Genomic DNA, 21,735 nt, shown 5'->3' with positions numbered 1-21,735 from the left:
TCACTCAGACTCATTGTCCTTCGCCTTCTGTGGAGTTAGGTAGAGGCAGGACCTTCTCCCAAATTGTGGGTTTGATAAGCTCGCAAGCTGGCAGGGAGGGGATGGAGCAGGCCCCTTGGCATTTTCTGACCTGAGAATTGAGAATATCTGGGGATGAGGCCGATGATAGTCAGGCCTTGGGCAGTATTCGCCCTGCTTTTGCCCAAGGAGGGACCAAGTGCTTCCCTGGCTGCGAGAGTTGGTGGGTCCGGGTGGGCTCAGTATGGGGGAGACGCGGCTCTGCCTCCAAGGCATCGGGTTGCTGGTCCACTGTCCCAGGACTCCCTCCTCACCGTCCCCATAAGGGATGGAATGAAAACCACTTCCTCCTCTCCAGCTCTTGCCCATCACTTCCCCCTCAAGCCCCCAGTGCCTGTGAATTCCACATGGGTACACTCTTCTCAGAGGCAGCAAAATCAGATCTTACTCCAGAGACTGGGGAAAGCAATCCACAGACTGGGACCTGGAGCGGCGAGGTTCGAGCGAACGAGTCCTGAGGAACGGGGTGGTTCCACGGGCACTGGGGGGCTGTGTTTTTCGTCCAGTTCTGCTGTGCTTGCTCAAAACTTGATGAGTTCTTCTTGGGAAATTGCTTCAGATTTCACAGCATTTTCCTCTTAATAGCCTTGGCAGTGGCGAATCCTTGACCTTTGAGGGTGGGTTTGATTTTTTGGAAAAGGCCAAAAGTAATCTGAAGCCGTGTGTTGCGAATACAGGGGTTGAACAATTTGCAGAATGTGATTTGTTTTTGTTATTGGAATTTTTTTTTTTTTTTTTAAGATTGAAAACACGATGGCACCCTAATGAATTGAGCCAGTTTTCTCGCGAGGAGATTCCAGAATTGTTTCAAGTAATGGCAGTGCTTTGCGAGGGGGGCTTGGGTTCAAAGATGACCACTGTGATGAAGGGCAGGGGAAGGGAACGGGTGCTTTATGGAACCGTTACTATGTGACAAACATTTTACACATTATCATCTCAACTGCCTGAAATAAGTTTTACAATAAAGCAGGTCTGGAAAAAAAAAAAAAAAAAAAAAAAAACCTCATAAATAACTCATTATCTTTCTTACTCCTCACAGTAATCCTGTTAGAACAAGTACTTAGCCCATTTCACAGGTGATGACACTAAGGCTCAAGGAACTTAAATGACTTCCCCAGGACACGTGCTTAGAAGTGTCAGGGCCAGGATTTGAACCCAGGTCTGACTGGCCCCCAAAGTCAAGGCTAATGCTTCTAATTGTTTTTTGGGTGTGTCAGTGCTGACATTCCCCACCCAGTCATACACACCCGTAGTTTCTTTTCTTTTCTTCTTTTCTTTTCTTTTCTTTCTTTTTGTTTTTGAGACAGAGATTCGCTCTGTCGCCCAGGCTGGAGTGCATTGGTGCAAACTCGGCTCACTGCAAGCTCCGCCTCCCAGGTTCAAGTGATTCTCCTGTCTATACTCCCGAATAGCTGGGAGTACAGCATCCTCCACCATGCCCGGCTAATTTTTCGTATATTTTTTTTTAGTAGAGATGGGGTTTCACTATGTTGTCCAGGCTGGTCTTGAACTCCCGATCTCAGGCAATCCACCTGTCTCGGCCTCCCAAAGTGCTGGGATGACAGGTGGGAGCCACCGCGCCCGGCCCTCACCTGTAGTTTCATTATGTCACAGTGACATCATTCAGGCCGCATCCATCCAAAGAGAAAGCAGGTCATAAGAGGGTCATGTGTCAGGGCGAAATGCTGACTGTGTGCTGTGGCAGCCATCGTCAGCAGGCGTCAGGGGACGCGTGGGTGACGATGGCAAGGCATGAAGTATGGTGTTTATTAGGTATTGGCAAAGGCCCGGGAATTGCAGATGCCAAGCTGTGATAAGTGGGAACTGCCTGTCTCAGCTCTCATCCAGCTCCAAGAGCTGAGCAGGCTCCCACTTCAGTGCCTTTGAGTCAACTAGACTCTTGGACAGAACAACACAGGGAGCTTTCCCGGCCACTGGTGGGACAGGCTCCCTCTGGATCACAATAGCGATAATAATAATAGCAATAATAGGTCATGCTGATGGAGCAGTCACTGCGTGCCAGGCACTGTGTCCTTAAGCTTCAATCCCTCTACACGCTCTTAGCCCCAACTTGGGGAGGGGGGCGGCTCTTTGTCCCCAGTTGGGTCCCCAGCCACACAAGTTGGCTCTGTCTGAACCCAGAGAAGGACTCTCCTTTCTTTCTTTCTTTTTCTTTCTTTCTTTCTTCCTTTCTCTTTCTTTCTTCCTTTCTTCCTTTCTCTTTCTTCCTTTCTTCCTTTATCTCTCTCTCTCTCTTTCTTTCTTTCTTTTCTTTCTTTTCTTTCTTTTTGAGACGGAGTCTTGCTCTGTCGCCCAGGCTGGAGTGCAGTAGCGCGATCTCAGCTCCCTGCAACCTCCACCTCCCCGGTTCACGCCATTCTCCTGCCTCACCCTCCTGAGTAGTTGGGACTACAGGCGCCCACCACCACACCCAGCTATTGTTTTGTATTTTGAGTAGAGACGGGGTTCACCGTGTTAGCCAGGATGGTCTCGATCTCCTAACCTCGTGATCCACCCGCCTCGGCCTCCCAAAGTGCTGGGATTCCAGGCGTGAGCCACCGTGCCCGGCATGAAGACTCTTTTTCTGCTTGCGGTCCAACCCTTGCTCCTACATGGCCCACGTCATGAGGGATCTGGGGGCCTGTGTGTACAAGGAAGGGGGGTGGGCGTGGTGCTCAGTACACGTCTCTCCTCTTCTGGGACACAGCTCTCCCCGGACTTGTCAGTCACAGTCACAGTTGCAGCTACATAAATAGAGCAATTCCACGTCCAGGGACTGATCTACGGCTGCCCTCGTATCTGTGGGCAGAAACACACATGTGGGAGCAAGTTCAGAAACTGGAAACAACCCGCTTGTCCATCAGGAGGGGATCCACTAGGTAGATGACAACAGCCCCAGTGCAGTGGGATTCTCTGCTTCGAGGAGCGGGCGACTGCATGCACCGAGGTGGGGTGGATGCCAAGCTGCCTTGCGAAGTGAAAAAGCAGTGGTAATACACGGCACTACCATTTGGGTTCTAAAAAGATATACTTGTGTGTGATAGAAATTTTCTGGAAATACACAAAAGAAACTGTTAACAGTAGGATATCTCTGAAGAAAGACACTGGGGCCTGGAGGTGTCTGGGAGAGGAAAGGAGACTTACTTTTTATTGTGTACCCTTTTGTGTTCTTTGAAGTTGTTTTTTTTTTTTTTTTTTTCTTTTTACTATGTGCATGCATTATCTTTTCAATTAAAAAGAAAGTGGGGGGAGGTTCAACAAAAAAAACAAACTCGCAGGCTTTATCTGATTTCTCAGTTCACCTTTTCTTCCGTTTCCAGCCAGGTCCTACCGCCCTGATTCTCAGCTCCTCTCCCTCCCCACAAGCCTATGCCTGCCCCTCCCCAGGGCATCCATTACGGCCTCTCACAGGTACTTAAAACCTATCTTTTTGCCTTGAAATACAAATAACTCTAATCTGGAGAGAAGGCTGAGCTTCATTGCACTTATAGAACAGACAGAAATCAGCTGGCACCGAGATGCTCAATGAATGTTTGCTGAATCGAATGGAATCTGCGACTCGGTTGGTTACACTGAGCAAGGTACTAATTGGTCAAGGTCAGGCATCCGAATTCCACCTGAGTTTGTGCTTCTCTGAATCTCGAGAGACTCGATCCCCGGATGCTCTCCCTTTCTGCATTGTGGCCATGCAGGGGGAGCACTACACATGCAAGAAAGGGTGGGTGTAGGGCTTGGTACACACCGTCTCCGCCCCTGGAGACACAGCTCAGAGAGACTTTAAGAGGTAGAGCAGAACAGCAGTGTGATAGACAGAAAACCCAGCTTTGTAAAGATTCTGACTCAGAAGCGCATCTGTAGTTGACTCAAAAAGCTCCATGATAATCCCTTCCTTCCTTCCTTTCTTATGCCAGCTTGATTTTATTACAGTAAGTTTTGTTTTTTGAAACAGGGTCTAGCTCTATTGCCCAGGTTGGAGTGCAGTGGCGTCATCATGGCTCACTGCAACCTCAATGTCCTGGGCTCAAGCGATCCTCCCACCTTGCCTTAGCCTCCCAAGGTTCTGGGACTACAGATGTGAGCCACCATGCCCGGCCTACAAGAACTTTTTATTTTTTATTATTTTATTTCATTTATTTATTTTTGAGATGGAGTCTCGCTTTGTCACCCAGGCTGGAGTGCAGTGACACTGGTGCGATCTCAGCTCACTACAACCTTCACCTTCTAGGTTCAAGCGCTTCTCCTGCCTCAGCCTCTCAGCCTCCCAAGTAGCTGGGATTACAGGCTCCCGGCACCACACCTGGTTAATTTTTTTATTTTTAGCAGAGATGGGGTTTCACCATGTTGGTCAGGCACTGGTCTCAACCTCCTGGCCCAGATGATCCTCCAGCCTCAGCTTCCCAAATATTCTATGTATCCTTGATAATTAAAAAAAAGTTTTTTAATCTACACAACAAAATTTACCATTGTAATCATTTTAAGTGTACATGTGGCATTAAGTTATGTGGCATTAAACACATTCACACTGTTGTACAAACTATCATGTTTTTTTGTTTTTTTTTTTGGCAGAGACAGGGTCTTGCTGTCTTGCTGGGGCTGGTCTCGAACTCCTGGGCTTAAGCATACTTTCTCCTTCTTGAAATGACACTCAGACCAGGCACAGTGGCTCTCACCTGTAATCCCAGCACTTTGGGAAGCCAAGGCTGGCAGATCACGAGGTCATGAGTTCGAGACCAGCCTGTCCAAAATGGTGAAACCCCCCCACTACTAAAAATACAAAAATTAGCTGGGCATGGTGGCACACGCCTGTAATCCCAGCTACTCGGAAGGCTGAGGCAGGAGAATTGCTTAAAACGGGAGGTGGAGGTTGCAGAGAGCCGAGATCACGACATTACACTCCAGCCTGGGCGACAAGAGCAACACTCTGTCTCAATAAATAAATAAATAAGTAAATAAAAAATATAGGACACCCCCACCCCCCAGCTTTCCGTTCTCAGCCAGCGTGATACTCCGGCACCCTTCTCCAGCCTGCGATCCAGAAGCTTGCCCTGGCTCCAGGGCCCCTCCAGCGTGCTCACCGTAGAGCCGTCTCTTCCCAGTAAGGGTTATGATGATGAGGAAGCATTTGCCTGCAAGCACAGTGAGTCAGAAAGTTTGATGATGTGCCTTCCAAAAAAAAAAAAAAAAAGCCTGTATAATTTTTGGCCACATTAATAGAAGTGTGCAAATCTAGGACGGTGCAGGATCTGGCTCGCTGTGCGCTGAGCACCCACTGAGTCATCCTCTCCCTCGTCATCTTCCATCGGTTGAGTCCATCTCCTGCATTTCCTTTACCTCCATCCCCTCCTCTCCGTTTTCCCCTGCCGCCGCTAACCGTCTTAAACCGGGGTCCTGCTTCTCCTGCTTGGACTATTGCAGTAGCCTCCTGATTGGTGGTCTAGATTACTCTCTGGTCTCCAGCCTCCTCGCCGCCGCAATTAGGGGATGTTAGGGAACATGATGTGATCATATCACTTTGATTGCTTAAAATCCTTTAATGGCTTCCCACGGCTCTTGAAATAGAGGCCCCTGTTTTTAACAGGGCTTTTTAACTGACCTCGTGAGATCTGGCCCCTGCCTATCCTCCAGCCTCATCTCACACCAGTTTCCGCTCATGCTGACTATTTTCTTTCTGTTCCTCACATGTGCCTGTCTCCCTGCGCCCTCAGGGCCCTCACACACGCGGGCTGTGCTGCCTGGAACGTTACCCTTGCCTCAGCCTGCTTACCTGGACGATTCCTACCCTTCCTCTAGAGCCTAGCTCAAAGGATGCTTCCCTGGGAAGTGGTCTTGAGCCTTCTAGACAAGATCAGGTCCTCCAGTTCTATGTGCCTACAGCATCCGGCATCCGTTCATTCATTTCTCCATTCCTTCAGCAAGTATTTAAGACATCAGGGGGTTCAGGCGTACTCCTGGGTGCTAGGGACGCAGTGGAAAGAGACACCTCTAGAGAGGGGATGTGTGTTCCAGCACTGAGGACTTAATTCTTTCTTTCTTTTTCTTTTCTTTTTTTTTTTTTTTTTTTTTGAGATGAAGTCTTGCTCTGTCTCCCAGGCTGGAGTGCAGTGGTGTGATCTCAGCTCACTGCAAGCTCTGCCTCCCAGGTTCAAGTGATTCTCCTGCCTCAGCCTCCAGAGTAGCTGGGATTACAGGCGCACGCCACCACGCCTGGCTGATTTTTGTATTTTTAATAGAGATGGTGTTTCACCATGTTGGCCAGGCTGGTCTCGAACTCCTGACTTCAGGTGATCCACCTGCCTTGGCCTCCCAAAGTGCTGGGATTACAGGCGTGAGCCATCGCGCCCAGCATGAAGGCTTAATTATATCTGGTCAGGGATGTTGTGGGATCACGTGTGGAAAGTCCGTGTGTGTGTGTGTGTGTGTGTGTGTCCCTGAACTCACACACATCTGCAGTGCAGGCAAACAGGTGCTGTGATTTTGTTGACCCTGAAATCTCACTGCTTCAGAGCTAGAAGGACCCTTGGAAATGGCCAGGCCTGGGGACCTGAAGGTTGAGACTCTGGTTACAAAAGATGGAAACAAAACCACTGGAACAGAGCAGGACTCTTACAGGCTCATGAAACGGACAGTCTCATCCTCAGGTGCATCATGAGCCCGTGGTGTCTCCGGACATGGTTTCTCCTTCATGGCTTCTTGGCATGGCTTCCCGGAGTTGGCATCATTCTCAGAAGGATGCGGCAGCTCCAGGTTTCCATCTGTCCCTCCTCCCGGAAAGGGAGAACTTCTCTTCCCCCACAGGTTTGAACAAAAGTTGTGGGCCTGATAACATTGGCTCAAATTCAGCCCTGAACCAGTCCTGGAGGCCTGGGAGCAGGTGTTGACTGGGTACAAGCCCACTCCGGAAGGTGGGGGCTGAGCTGGCTCCATCACGGGCATGGGTGGAGAGCTGGGGGAGGGGACCAGCTCTCCCGAAGGAAAAGCAGGGTTCTGTGGCCAAAAGGAGGGGACCATCTCATGGGTGGCCAAAACTCCCTATAAATGGTTGCCTACAGGTGGTTTGCTGAGCCTTTTTTCTTTCTCCTTCGCACCTGCCTGCGTTACTCAGAACCCCACTTGGTCACCTTGTCACAGCGGCAGCCTCTGAGGCACCCACTTATCTGGTCCAGCCCTCTCATTTTGCAGATAAGGAAGCTGAGGCTTAGAGATGTCCTCAAGGTCACACGGCTCAGTTGCAACAGAGCCAAGCCTGGAACCCAGGCCTGGAAACCTGGGAGCATCGTGTCATGCGGTGGGCAGGGCCTGAGTCTGGGGTCAGCCTGCCGGACCTGACTCCTGGCTCTGTGATTGTTAGCTATGAAATTTTTTTTTTTTTAATGGCTGTCACGACAAACTCTGTAGTTTAAAACCAGAGAAATTTATCCTCTCACAGTTCTGGAGGCCAGAAATATGAAATCAAGGTGCTGGCAAGACTGTGCCCTTACCAAGGCTCTTCTAGCTTCTCGGGGCCATGGAGGTTCTCTGTGGCTACATCACTCCAGTCTGTGCCTCCGTCTTCATGTGACTTCCCTCTGTCTCCTCCTCTTCTGTCTCTTATAAGGAAATCTGTCATCGCATTAACGGCCCATCGGGATAATCCAGGATGATCTTATCTCAAGATCTTTAACTTCATTACGTCGGCAAAGACGCCTTTTTCCAAATAAGGCCACAGGCTCCCAGGATTTGGAGGTGGACATACCCTTTTAGGGGCCACCATTCAATTCACTCCAGGGACCTCGGGCAAGTCACTTAACCTCCGTGCACCTCAGTTTCGTCATCTGTAAAGTGAGGTTGATAATAATGCCTACTTCATCGGGTAGTCATGAGGATTAATACACAATAATCCTCGCCGAGGTCTTCACAGGGTGCTGAGCACTTGGTAAAAGCATTCGGGGCAGCTTGAGGAGGTCTCCTGCCAATCACCCTCTCACCCTAGCTCTGGAGGCCGGCCTGGGAACCCTGTGATTTTTTTTTTTTTTTTTTTTTGAGACGGAGTCTCGCTCTGTCACCCAGGCTGGAGTGCAGTGGCCGGATCTCAGCTCACTGCAAGCTCCACCTCCCGGGTTCACGCCATTCTCCTGCCTCAGCCTCCCGAGTAGCTGGGACTACAGGCGCCCACCACCTGGCCCGGCTAGTTTTTTGTACTTTTTAGTAGCGACGGGGTTTCACTGTGTTAGCCAGGATGGTCTCGATCTCCTGACCTCGTGATCCGCCCGTCTCGGCCTCCCAAAGTGCTAGGATTACAGGCTTGAGCCACCGCGCCCGGCCAGGGAACCCTGTGATTTACAGTGATGCAATGCAAATTGCAGAGATTCCACACTTCCCCTGCGGCTGAGATCCCATCAGCATCTTATCCCCCTTACCTGAGGCTCCTCCAGGGCTCATTTGGTGGATTCCATCGGCAGAGCACCTCCTCAGCCACCAGACGGCTGGCTTCCTACATCTATCACACCTGTACTGTGACAATGTAATTTTTATCTCTCTGGTTGTTTATTTCTCAGATGGAACTACTTGTAAATTCCAAGAAGAAAATATATCCCTATGTGTGACAGAACCAGCCCAGGGCGATTAATCTGGGCTTTTAAAACCGGGAATGTAAACCCGGTTTGTGTGGCTCCATGCATAAGTGTCCAATAACCAACCATAGCCATTAATTGTCCCCCAATGAAGCGGTGGACCCAGGAGGGGGTGGACTCAGTAGGATTTGATCCAGATGGATGGGAATGGGCCCTTCATTTCCCATCTGCCAGGCGGCTTGCAGGCCCTGGGGACAGAGTAGGAGGCAGGTGGCTTGATGCCAAGAGGTTCCAAAGGTAGAGGGAAGGCCCACATTTCTGGGCAGAGTTGACAGAGGGGGTGAGAAGAAGCGGGGAACCCAGGGCGTTGGTGCAGGCACACAGGGAATGAGCGCCTTGGTGCCAGGAGCACAGGCTTGTGGAGTCCATCAGGCCCAGGTTCAAATCCAAGCCCCACCACTTGCCAAGCACCTTCAGGGAAGTTCCTTCACCTGACAGGACAGTTTCATGATCAGTTAAAAAGGAGCAAAGTATATTTGCCCCAAACAGTCATCGAGAGAACCAAATGAGCAGCGTATGAAAAATGCTTGTCACATATAACGGGGTGTTCAGCCTAAGTGAGCTCTGTTTCTCCTGTTTTTCTTTTTTCTTTCTTTCCTTTTTTTTTTTTTTTTAGATGGAGTTTCTCTCTTGTTGCCCAGGCTGGAATGCAGTAGCAGGATCTCGGCTCACTGCAACCTCCACTTTCTAGGTTCAAGCAATTCACCTGCCTCAGCCTCCTGAGTAGCTGGGGTTACAGGCGTGCGCTACCACGCCTGGCTAATTTTTGTATTTTTAGTAGAGACGGGGTTTCACCATGTGGCCCATGTTGGTCTCGAACCCCTGACCTCAGATGATCCACCGGCCTCGGCCTCCCGAAGTGCTGAGATTACAGGCGTGAGCCACCTTGCCCGGCTCTCCTGTTTTTCTTGAAGGCCTGGAGGCAGTGCTCAGGCCTGCAGAAGATGAAAGTCGCAGAAAGAATCAGAATTCTCAAGTTGGAAGGAATTTTGAGAACATCTCATGCAAAGCTCAGCAGAGGTTTGGGGAAGTGACTTAGAAGCTGGGATGGAGCCAGGCACCATGGCTCCTGGCTGTAATTCCAGCACTTTGGGAGGCTAAGGAGGGAGGGTCGCTTGAGTTCAGGAGTTTGAGGCTTCAGCGAGCTCTGATTGAGCCACTACACTCCAACCTGTTTGACAGAGTGAGACCCTGTCTCAAAAGAATGAAAAGCAGCAGCAGCAGCTGGGCTGGAACTCAACCTCCTCACTGTCATCCACGTTAGCTTCACGCCAAGCTGCTTCCGTAGCAGAGCAGTGGCCTTGACTTGGCTGCTCAGGCTCCTACAGGGCACCTGGTGGGCCTCAGGCATCCACAGGCCCCTAGAACAATAGGTGCAGGTGCATTTTAGGGGAGAGAAGATCTATGGCCTTTATCAGCTTCTCAAAAGGAGCCGCCATTCAAAATGATCAAGAACTTCTTTGGACTCTGTGCTGTTGTGACTAAATGGGGGAAGGGAAGGTGCTGCCCACCTGCATTTGGTGTATAGAGCTGGCCTTGAGACATGATCTGGGAGTTTCCTTGGCCTCAGGGCTCCGGCCAGCCCTCATTCTAGCCTGGTTCTGCCAGGGGAAACCAGCTTACACGTCCCAGCCGGGAGCCGGGGGTGGGCCTTGGTGTGGGTGGAGGGAGTCTGTGGGCTTTGGCATTCTGGTTCCAATCCGGATTGGGTGGAGGCTGAGGGTTTTGTGGACCCTGTTGTGAAAACGAGTCATGAGTCATGAGTACAGAGTTTGGTTCAGGACCCGGCGCCGTGGCTCACACCTGTAATTCCAGCACTTCGGGAGGCTGAGGTGGGAGGATTGCTTGAGCCCAGGAGTTTGAGACCATCCTGGACACACCTGGTAAGACCCCTGTCTCTACAAAAAAAAAAAAAAAAATAGAAAAAATTAGCCAGGTGTGGTGGTGCGTGCCTGTGGCCTCAGCTGCTCGAGTAGCGGAGGTGAGAGGCTCGTATGAGCCCAGGAGTTTGAGATCATCCTGGATGCACCTGGTAAGACCTTGTCTCTACTAAAAAAAATAATAATAATAGAAAATATTAGCCATGCATGGTGGTGCGTGCCTGTGGGCTCAGCTGCTCAGGTGGCTGAGGTGGGAGGATCGCTTGAGCCCAGGAGGTGAAGGTTGCAGTGAACCTTGTTCTTGGGAAGGGCTTGTGGATGTTTCGTTATTCTCACAGTCAATTGGCCCCCACTGATGTCATTACTGGACAAGTGTCCTCAGAAGAATGTAAGGTCTCGGCCAGGTGTGGTGGTTCACGCCTGTCATCCCAGCCCTTTGGGAGGCTGAGGCAGGTGGATCACTTGAGGCCAGGAGTTCAAGATCAGCTTGCACAACATGAAGAAACCCCATCTCTACTACAAATACAAAAATTAGCCAGGCATGGTAGCACATGCCTGTAATCCCAGCTACTGGGGAGGCTGAGGCAGGAGAATCGCTTGAACCTGGGAGGCGGAGCTTGCAGTGAGCTGAGATGGTGCCATTGCACTCCAACCTGGGCGACAGGGCGAGACTCTGTCTCAAAAAAGAAGAAGGAGAAGAATGTGAGGTCTCAGCCTAGCTCCACCACAAAATGGCCTTTTGGAGGCACTTGCCCAGTTTGGTGGTTGGTGCCCTGCGGGGTGCCCAAGAGAGAACTGGGAAAAACCCAACCTTTCAAGGAGCTCACAGCAAAGGGAGCCCAGCCTGTGGCATACAGTGACTGTCAGCCACTGCCCCTCCCTGAGGTTCGCTTTACCTCCTGCTCAGCCACCCCTTTCCTCCTTCCTCTGGCTCAGCAAGCTGTCGGACATTCCTCACTCCATTTTCAGGGTTACCCAGCAACCTGGAGCTGTCGGGGAGCCTGGCCGACCACCTCCGTACAGGAGGGGAGAGCTCCCGGCATGGCATCCAGGGGCCGGGTGTTTGTAGCACTGCCCCTTCCCAGAGTTTCTTTTCTTTTTTCTCTTCTCTTCTCTTCTCTTCTCTTCTCTTCTCTTCTCTTCTCTTCTCTTCTCTTCTCTTCTTTCTTTGAGACGGAGTCTCGCTCTGTCCCCCTGGCTGGAGTGCAGTGGTGCGATCTTGGCTCACTACAACCTGTACTCCCAGGTTCACACCATTCTCCTGCCTCAGCCTCCCGAGTAGCTGGGACTACAGGCACCCGCCACCACGCCCAGCTAATTTTTTTTGTAGTTTTAGTAGAGACGGGGTTTCACTGTGTTAGTCAAGATGGTCTCAAACTCCTGACCTCATGATCCACCCGCCTCGGCCTCCCAGAGTGCTGGGATTACAGGCGTGAGCCACCACGCCTGGCTCTCTTCCCTTCCCTTCCCTCCCCTTCCATTCCCTTCCCTCCCCTCCCCTCCCCTCCCCTCCCCTCCCCTCCTCTCCTCTCCCTGCCCCTCCCTTCCCTCCCTTCGTTTCTTTCCTTTTTCTTTTTCTTTTTCTTTTCTCTTTTCTTTTCGAGACTGAGTCTCACTCTGTTCCCCAGGCTGGAGTGGAGTGGCGTGATCTCAGCTCACTACAATCTCTGCCTCTTGGGTTTAAGCGATTCTTCTTCCTCAGCCTCCTGAATAGCTGGGATTACAGGTGTCTGCCACCACACCCGGCTAATTTTTGTAGTTTTTAGTACAGATGGGTTTTCACCATGTTGGCCATGCTGGTCTGGAACTCCTGACCTCAGGTGATCCACCCGCCTCAGCCCCCCAAAGTTCTGGGACTACGGGCGTGAGCCATGGTGCCCGGCCAGTTTTGATACATAAATACTCACTCTTGTGTTGCAGTTGCCTGCTGTGTTGAGCACAGGAACATGCTGTGCAGGTTTGTAACTTAGGAGCAATAGGCTGTCCCGTATAGCCTAGGTGTGCAGTAGATTCTAAAGTCTAGATTTGTGTAAATGTACTCTGTGATGTTTGCACAGCGACATGGTCTGATGCCACATTTCTCAGAACACGTCCTTGTCATGAAGGGATGCATGACTGTGCTTGTTGGGTACAAGCTGCGTCCCAGGCACTGCACTGTGGGTTCTAGAGCTTTCTAGGAGAAGAGCAGTCAAGGCTGAGGCACAGAGCTCCCAGGGCAATGTGCATGGGTACATCAGCCACAGCTCAGGCTGGGGCAGGCTCAGCTGGAAGGAGGCGGTGACTCCTGTGAGGCCGCTCAGGGTGGACCAGGTCAGCCAATCTGCACAGGGCATGAGGGAGGAAAGACCCCAGCACAGGCAATTTGCACACGACGCAGTCGCAGGGCATGAGGGAGGGAAGGCCCAGCAGTCCCCTTTTCCTAGTCTCTGGAAAGATAGAGTTAGGCAAAGAAAAGAATACCAAGATGGAGTCAGCTTCATTTCTAGATTTGTTGTTGTTGTTTGGAGACAAAGCATCGCTCTGTCACCCCGGTTGGAGTTGCAGTAGCACAATCACAGCTCACTGCAGCCTCGACCCCCCAGAGCTCAAGTGATCCTCCCTCCTCAGCCTCTCAGCCTCCCAAGAAGCTAAGACTACAGGTGTGCACCACTACACCCAGATAGTTTTAAGTTTTTGTAGGGACGGAGTCTCCTTATGTTTTCCAGGCTGGTCTTGAACTGGGCTCAAGTAATCCTCCCTCCTCAGCTTCCCAAGGTGCTGCCAATGTCCTGGGCACGAGGCTGCCAGGAAACTGGCTGTCCTGGGCAGAGGCTGGTCTCTTCTCTGTGACTACAGCCACTCCCTGTGGTGACAAGGGACTCCTGCGGAGCACTTCACCCCGTCGGTGCCTCCTGCCTTTCCTGCCCAGTGTGGCTCCAGGAAGCAGCCAGGAACAGGGGCCAGTTTTAGCCACCTGGGAAACTCTGCTCCCCCCCCTTTTTTTTTTTTTTTGAAACAGAATCTCACTCTGTGGCCCAGACTGAAGTGCAGTGGCGTGATCTCCGCTCCCCGCAACCGCCACTTCCTAGGTTCAAGTGATTCTCCTGCCTCGGCCTCCTGAGTAGCTGGGATTACAGGCATGCACCACCACACCCGACTGTTTTTTTGTATTTTTAGTAGAGACTGGGTTTCTCCATGTTGGCCAGGCTGGTCTTGAACTCCTGACCTCAGGTGATCCGCCCTCCTCGGCCTCCCAAATGCTCCACTTTGATAAGGATTTAAATAGGGTGCTGAGCGGGCCCATGAATTAATCTTTTGTGTTTGTTTATTTATTTATTTTCACTATAAAAGTAATATATGTCATCTGTGGAAAGATTGGAAAGTTTAGAACGCTATAAAGAAGTGGGAGGGAGACAAATACGCAGGGCAGAGCCAGGCCCTGTGGTTAGCATCTTAACATGTTCGCTCTCTAATGAATATCCGAAGCTTTAAAAAAGGCCATGGAAATATTAGTGTCAAAAGCTGCCTGGGATCCTATGGAATTGGAATTTGTCTTTTTAAGAAAACATATCAGGCCAGGCATGGGGACTCATGCCTATAATCTCAGCGGTTTACCTAGGCAGGCAGATCACTTGAGCCCAGGAGTTCCAAACCAGGCTGGGCGCCATAGTGAGGTCCTGTCTCTACTAAAAAAAAAAACAAATAAATAAAAATTAGCTGAGCATGGTGGCACGAGCTTGTAGTCCCAGCTACTTGGGAGGCTGAGGTGGGAGGATCACCTGAGCCTGGGAGGTCGAGGCTTTGGTGAGCCGTGATTGTGTCGCTGTGTTCCAGGCTGAGCGACAGAATGAGGCCCTGTCTCAAACAAAAAAAAAAAAGGAAAAGAAAATGTATCTGAGCCAAATGGATTAGGAGTGCTGGGATTTTAAGACACCCCCAGGCCAGGGTGTGTGGGAAAGGGACTGGGCCTTCACCTCCTGGGGCTCAGCATGGCTTCTCAGGGGCATCCTGAAAGGCTGGACAGGGTTTGCCCGAAGAACAGAGATTTCCTTCTCCACGCAATGCCAGGTCTGAGCGCTTTCACGCTTGGCCTGCCTAGCGGTAAGTGGCAGTCAAGGGTGGAGGACAAGGGACGGGGTGGGGTGGTGCTCTCCAAAGAGAAGGACCGCCCCACTGGGCAAAGGGCTGGACTTGGCTGGCCTGGTTTTTCCCCTTTTCTGTCCTGGTCTGTGCCTGGCCCTGCTGAATTGCAGGTGAGCAATGATTGCTTCAGGAAGGCAGAGATCTCAGCACGGGCTGATGAAGACTGCCGTGGGGAATGCTACTTAGAGGGACAGAGGAAAGCTAGGGCCAAGACAGGCTGAGTAAGTTGGACAGTTAGGCAAAGCCTTGAGTGATACCCCCAACCCACCCCCCTCCATTCAGCATTTCTTTTCTTTCCTTCTTTGTCCTTTTTTTTTTTTGAGACAGGGTCTTGCTCTGTTGCCCAGGCTGGAGTCCAGTGGCACACTCATAGCTCACTGCAGCCTCAACCTCCTGAGCTCAAGCAATCCTCCCACCTCAGCCTCCTGAGTAGCTGGGACCACAGGCGTGGGCCACCATGCCTGGCTAATTTTTTATATTTTTTTTATAGAGATGAGGTTTTTTTGTTTTTGTTTTTGTTTTTGTTTTGAGACAGAGTCTGGCTCTGTCGCCCAGGCTGGAGTGCAGTGACGCTATCTCATGTCACTGCAACCTTGGTCTTCCGGGTTCAAGCAATTCTCCTGCCTCAGCCTCCTGAATAACTGAGATTACAGGTGTGTGCCAGCATGCCCAGCTAATTTTTGTATTTTTAGTAGAGATGATGTTTCACCATGTTGGCCAGGCTGGTCTTGAACTCCTGACCTCAAGTGATGCGCTTGCCTAAGCCTCCCAAAGTGTTGGCATTACAGGCATGAGCCACGGTGCCTGGCCTCAGTGTTTCTTTAGGATTGTTGGAAATGGTGCTAGGAGGCAGTAGATGCAGGGGCCACACCTTCTGCTGGCTGGGCATAGCCACCACATGGGGAAGCCAGGTAGCCCTCCGCTCTTCTCTGGGCCCCTCTGAGAGGTTCCCTGCACAGGTTACTGGAAGTGGGGTGTGGTGGGGAGCTTGGAGCACTGTGGTGGGAATCTCCCCAGCAACTCTGGGACTTGTGCCTAATGGCAACAGCTTCCAGTTCCCAATGGAACCATTTCTTTCCCTGAGCTGAATGGAGGGCTAAGTATTTGCTAAGCACCATGCTCCATGTTGAGAGTGCATTACCTCACTGAATCCGCACAGCAGCCCATTCCCACCCCGCATTTTCCAGATAAGCAAACTGACAGGTTGCAAGACTGGCTCAGGGTCACATAGTCGGCCGGGCGCAGTGGCTCACGCCTGTAATCCCAGCACTTTGGGAGGCCGAGGCGAGTAGATCACAAGGTCAGGAGATCGAGACCATCCTGGCTAATATGGTGAAACCCCTTCTTTACTAAAAATACAAAAAAAAATTAGCCGGGCGTGGTGGCGGGCGCCTGTAGTCCCAGCTATTCGGGAGGCTGAGACAGGAGAGTGGCGTGAACCCGGGAGGCGGAGGTTGCACTGAGCCGAGATCGCGCCACTGCACTCCAGCCTGGGTGACAGAGCCAGACTATGTCTCAAAAAACAAAACAAAACAAAACAAAACAAAAAAAGGTCACACAGTCACCGGCTGGGATCCAAACACAGGCCTAATTCCAAGCAAGAGCTGTTGGCCACTATTCTCTCCTGCTGTTAGGGGGAGGCCCGCTGCAGAGCCCACCTGGGCGCTTCCTCCTGGATGGCTGCTGCGGACGGTCGGCCAAGCCTCTGCTCTGAAGGCTTCTGCTCCTCGAGCCCCTCCTCTGGGGACAGGAGAAGGTGTGTGTGTGGCCCAAAGGAGAGCCCAGGTCCTGGAGAGGGAGGTGCCTCCAGTCCCCATTCTTGGGTTCCCCTGAAGTGCCGGGTTTGGATCCCAGTGGGGTGGGGACCCTGGAGGCCGCTTGCACGGGTGGGGGCTCTTGGCCACTGATTTCGAGGCCGGTGAAGCAACGCCTGGAGACAGCAGGGGCGGCAGGAGCACGGTGGGGTTAAATGCAGCCCCGCAGGGCCTGGCAGCCGCCCCAACCTTGACCCCCACAGGCAATGGCGGTTCCTCCCCCGCCCCCCGAGGGCGCAGGAGGCGGGGTTGCGTTGCGCGCCGCTGCGGGGTGCGGGATGCGGGATGAGGGGTGCGGGGGGTGCAGGATGCGGGGTGAGGGATGCGGGATCCGGGATGCAGGATGCAGGATGAGGGGTGCAGGATGCGGGGTGCAGGGTGCAGGATGCGGGGGGCGGATGCAGGTGCGGGGTGCAGGATGCAGGATGAGGGGTGCGGGATGCAGGATGAGGGGTGCGGGGTGCAGGATGCGGGGTGCAGGGTGCAGGGTGAAGGATGCGGGGGGCAGATGCAGGTGCGGGGTGCGAGGTGCAGGATGCGGAGTGAAAGATGCGGGGCACGGATGCAGGTGCGGGGTGCAGGATGCAGGATGCGCCCCCGACGCCGGCTCCCACCCGGTAGGCCCGCGGCCGCTGGTTGGCTCCCGGGAGCGCCGCTCGCCCTATCACACACCTGCGCGGTTGCCAGGCAACTGGGACAGAGTTGTAACACCTCGGTGAGGGCCGGGATGGGTTTTTTATCTGCTGGCTGCTCCGGGTCTCTCCTCAGAAGTTGGGGACGGATGACATTGGTTTCCCTCCGCAAAGGGACCTCCTCCTGCCCCCACTTACCGGTCCCCTCCCGCAGCCCCAGGCCCCGCGGTCTCTGGCCAGGCCGCCCTGGGTCTCCCAGCCGCAGGTGGTTCCTGGGTCCCAGACACCCCGGGTGGGGGGTGGCACTGGGCGGCTGTCGACCCCACTCGTGTTTGGGGAAAGTCATCCTCAGGGGGATGGGGACTTCTGCCTGAGACGAGGTGGTGGATCCAGGGAGAACCCCGAAGGTGGGGAAGGGCAGGCTCCAAGGTCGTCAGGGTCACCATCACCGTTGCTGGCCTTGGAATGACCTTGGGGTGGAACGACCTCGGGGTGGCTGTGGGGTGGGTGTGGGGCACCCTCGGGCCTGACTCTGCCTTTGTATAGCCTGGGTGTTCCCCAGACACTAGTCTCCGCCTCTCACCTTCCCAGCGTCTCGCCCGTCTGTGCGCACCTGCACTATTTTTGCACTTCTGTTTTCTTCCGTAGATTGACCCATTTTCACTTAGATAAATGTATTTTAAAAGGAAACTGGATACAGCATCCAGTGGAGAGGCAGAGTATCTATCACCTGCCATAAATAGAAAGTAACTGTAAAAACAAATACAAAGAAACAAAATGTGATTAAATGGTAGCACGGGGAGTCAGATCTCAGAGGCCACAATGGTAACAAACTGCGTATTAAGCACTTACTCCGAGCCAAGCACTAGCTAAGCACTGTACCTGGACTGGCTCATTTGATCTCATGTTGTCAATGTTCCCGTTTCACAGATACGGATGCTGGGGTTCAGAGAAGCTAAGGGCTTTGGCCAAGAGCACATAGCCACTACATGACGAGTCCCAGCTGAGTTCCACCCAAAGACTGGACTTTATTTTTTTATTTTTTTATTTTTTTTGAGACGGAGTCTTGCTCTGTAGCCCGGGCTGGACTGCAGTGGCCGGATCTCAGCTCACTGCAAGCTCCGCCTCCCGGGTTTATGCCATTCTCCTGCCTCAGCCTCCGGAGTAGCTGGGACTACAGGCGCCCGCCACCTCGCCCGGCTAGTTTTTTGTATTTTTAGTAGAGACGGGGTTTCACCGTGTTAGCCAGGATGGTCTCGATCTCCTGACCTCGTGATCCGCCCGTCTCGGCCTCCCAAAGTGCTGGGATTACAGGCTTGAGCCACCGCGCCCGGCCCGGACTTTATTTTATTTTATTTTTTTTAGAGACGGAGTCTCACTCTGTCGCCCAGGCTGGAGTGCAGTGGCGTGATCTCGGCTCACTGCAACCTCCACCTCCTGGGTTCACGCCATTCTCCTGCCTCAGCCTCCCGAGTAGCTGGGACTACAGGCGCCTGCCACCACGCCCGGCTAATTTTTTGTATTTTTAGTGGAGATGGGGTTTCTTTTTTTTTTTTTTTTTGAGACAGAGTCTCGCTCTGTCGCCCAGGCTGGAGTGTAGTGGCCGGATCTCAGCTCACTGCAAGCTCCGCCTCCTGGGTTCACGCCATTCTCCTGCCTCAGCCTACCGAGTGGCTGGGACTACAGGCGCCCGCCACCTCGCCCGGCTAGTTTTTTTGTATTTTTTAGTAGAGACGGGGTTTCACCGTGTTAGCCAGGATGGTCTCGATCTCCTGACCTCGTGATCCACCCGTCTCGGCCTCCCAAAGTGCTGGGATTACAGGCTTGAGCCACCGCGCCCGGTGAGATGGGGTTTCACCGTGTTAGCCAGGATGGTCTGGATCTCCTGACCTTGTGATCCGCCACCTCGGCCTCCCAAAGTGCTGGGATTACAGGCATGAACCACCGCGCCCGGCCCGGCCTTTAATTTTAACCATGGCCTGTGCTGTCTCAGACGCGTGTCAGCCCTGGCTCCCTGCCCTGCAGGCTGGGTGGTGGTCTTTTGCCAGGAGTGGGGCAATGGTTTGAGCCCCAACTGTAGTGGTTTTTGCCAGATTCAGGGACTGTAACTAGGTACTCAGATAAACTGCACAGCTTCCCAACAGCCCTGGAAAGTACCCCACTGGAGCTCAGACACTGAGGCTCAAGGAGGCCAATGCACCTGCCCACAGTCACACTGCTGCTGAGTGGCAGGGCCAGGATGAGGGTCCCGTTTCCTTCTGCAGCACCAACACTACTTAAACCTCGTTGTAACTCCCTCAGCCTCATGCAGAGAGAAGATCCTTTCATTTCAGCAAACCTTACAGTGAATCTGAGACTTCTTCTCACAGGGACTCAAATCTCCTTCTGGGGAAAGCGTTCATTATTTCAACACAGACTAGGCCGTGGGCCAACACATCTTCAGAGAGGAGCCTGGTCTCTGGAACCATGACCTTCCAGGGGAGAGTGAAGACCCCTGGGGCCAGCCCCCTGCCCCTTGGCCTCCTCATGGCTCAGCGAGACTCCTGTAGCCCTGGGCAGGGGCATTTGTCTGACTTTGCGATTTGCCCTCCTGGGAACATAGTCCATCATTCCCTATCAACATGAGTGCCTGCCTTTCTCACTCCAGAGCTGGCTCATTCTTACCTGAAAGAGAAAGAAAAAGGGTGCATTTGGAGAGGGAGGAAAATCATATGTTATTTTTAAAAGGCATTTTGAGTGAGTGCTGAGTAGAGTTCAAGAAAATTGCCTTAAAGACCTGCTCTCTGCAGGGATGGTGTTTCTCATGGCTCCCAAGTATTTGGAAACTTAATTGCACATTTGTACGGGCTACTGTTTTTGTTTATTTCTGGTCTCAAGGGTGGGCTTTGAAGATTGTGCTCTCTGTAATGGTTTTCTTTATCTCAAATACGTTTCGCACACCTGTGAGGTAGATCGTCCTGAAAGAAACTGTGTGAGAATTGGCTCTCGATTCAATAAATCTGCAAATGGTGCAGGGTTCAGTGAGATGATACGGCCTTAGCTTGCCTTGAGCCTCCTGTCACAGGGTGCAGCCTAATTCCCCTTCCACCAAAGCTTTCTGTTTTTCTTTTTCTTTCTTTCTTTTTTTTTTTCTTTTTTGAGACAAAATCTTGCTCTGTTGCCCAGGCTGGAGTGCAGTGGTGCAATCTCAGCTCACTGCAACCTCCACCTCCCAGGTTCAAGCGATTCTCCTGCCTCACCCTCCCGAGTAGCTGGGATTACAGCCCTGCGTCACCACACCTGGCTAATTTTTGTATTTTTGGTAGAGACAGAGTTTCACCATGTTGGCCAGGCTGGTCTCCAACTCCTGACCTCAAGTGATCTGCCCACCTTGGCCTCTCAAAGTGCTGGGATTATAGGCACGAGCCACCACGTCCAGCCCCCCAAAAGCTTTCTGCTGATGCTCTGAACTGCGGAGTCTCAGCTCACATCTTCACTGAAACCCTTTCACTACCCCAAGCAAGAAGCCAGTTGGGGGTGGGGGGAGACCCATTTCTGTGTGGGTGTTTGGTGCCTTTTAGGTAAAGACGCTAATACGAGGCTTTTAGGTTAATGGTCGAACAGCTCCTCTCTGCTGGGGACTTCCTCGGCTTCCTGTACCATATCTTCTCTCAAAACTAGAAAGTACATTTTGGGGTCAGAGCTGTGTGGTGAGCAAGGTAGGAATGAGATCACTACGGGTGGGGGCGCCACAGGTGCCAACACTCAGGGCACTGGGGACCCCTGGGCCTCTGACTTCTACCCTATGGAAAGATGGTAGTGGAAGGACTGAATGCTTGGCCTTTGGCGACGAGTGAGCCTCAGTTTGAGTGCAGGCTTGCTCCTTCCCAGCTAGTGAAGGTGCTGGGACATCTCGTTTGCCCTTCAGCAGGCGCCATGCGTGGGAAGCTGACCTATGCTGATGACACCAGGGGGCTCCTGCCCTCTGCCTTCAGGTTCAGCTAGTGGGAGACAGTGGCAGGTGAGCAGAGGAAGAGAGGGGAGTGAGGAGGAGAGGGACCACTGGGTATTTATCCCCCTCTGTAGGCTGGCACTGCCCCTGACCATAGGTCTCGCTCTGGTCAGAGCCCGTCTCCACCTGGCTTCTCTGTTTGGGTTCTCATTTCCAGTCCCTTTCTTTACCCTTTCAGACCCTGGGTAGTAACACCAGTGGTTTCTTGCCTGTTATTTTTTATTTTTATTTTTTTTTGAGACGGAGTGTGGCTCTGTCGCCCAGGCTGGAGTGCAGTGGCCGGATCTCAGCTCACTGCAAGCTCCACCTCCCGGGTTCACGCCATTCTCCTGCCTCAGCCTCCCGAGTAGCTGGGACTACAGGCGCCCGCCACCTCGCCCGGCTAGTTTTTTGTATTTTTTTTTTTTTAGTAGAGACGGGGTTTCACTGGGTTAGCCAGGATGGTCTCGATCTCCTGACCTCGTGATCTGCTGTCTCGGCCTCCCAAAGTGCTGGGATTACAGGCTTGAGCCACCGCGCCCGGCCTCTTGCCTGTTATTTACTATCCCTTTGGCTGCCCTAGGCCCCACCCACACCTTTGTCAATCGTCCCTTTATTAAACTCTCCTCA

The 21,735-nt window shown here is 52.4% G+C and overlaps 1 protein-coding gene across 1 annotated transcript in view; it reads left to right on the top strand.

The window, feature by feature from the left end:
- RTN4RL1 (reticulon 4 receptor like 1) overlaps positions 1-21,735 on the top strand; it is a 95,247-nt gene that overhangs the window by 34,750 nt on the left and 38,762 nt on the right. The window lies entirely within an intron of this gene.

The sequence above is a fragment of the Chlorocebus sabaeus genome, chromosome 16, assembly GCF_047675955.1.
Source record: "Chlorocebus sabaeus isolate Y175 chromosome 16, mChlSab1.0.hap1, whole genome shotgun sequence".
Lineage (NCBI taxonomy): Eukaryota > Metazoa > Chordata > Mammalia > Primates > Cercopithecidae > Chlorocebus > Chlorocebus sabaeus.
Note: the sequence above shows the minus strand (reverse complement) of the source record. Positions and strands in the feature narration are given on the sequence as shown.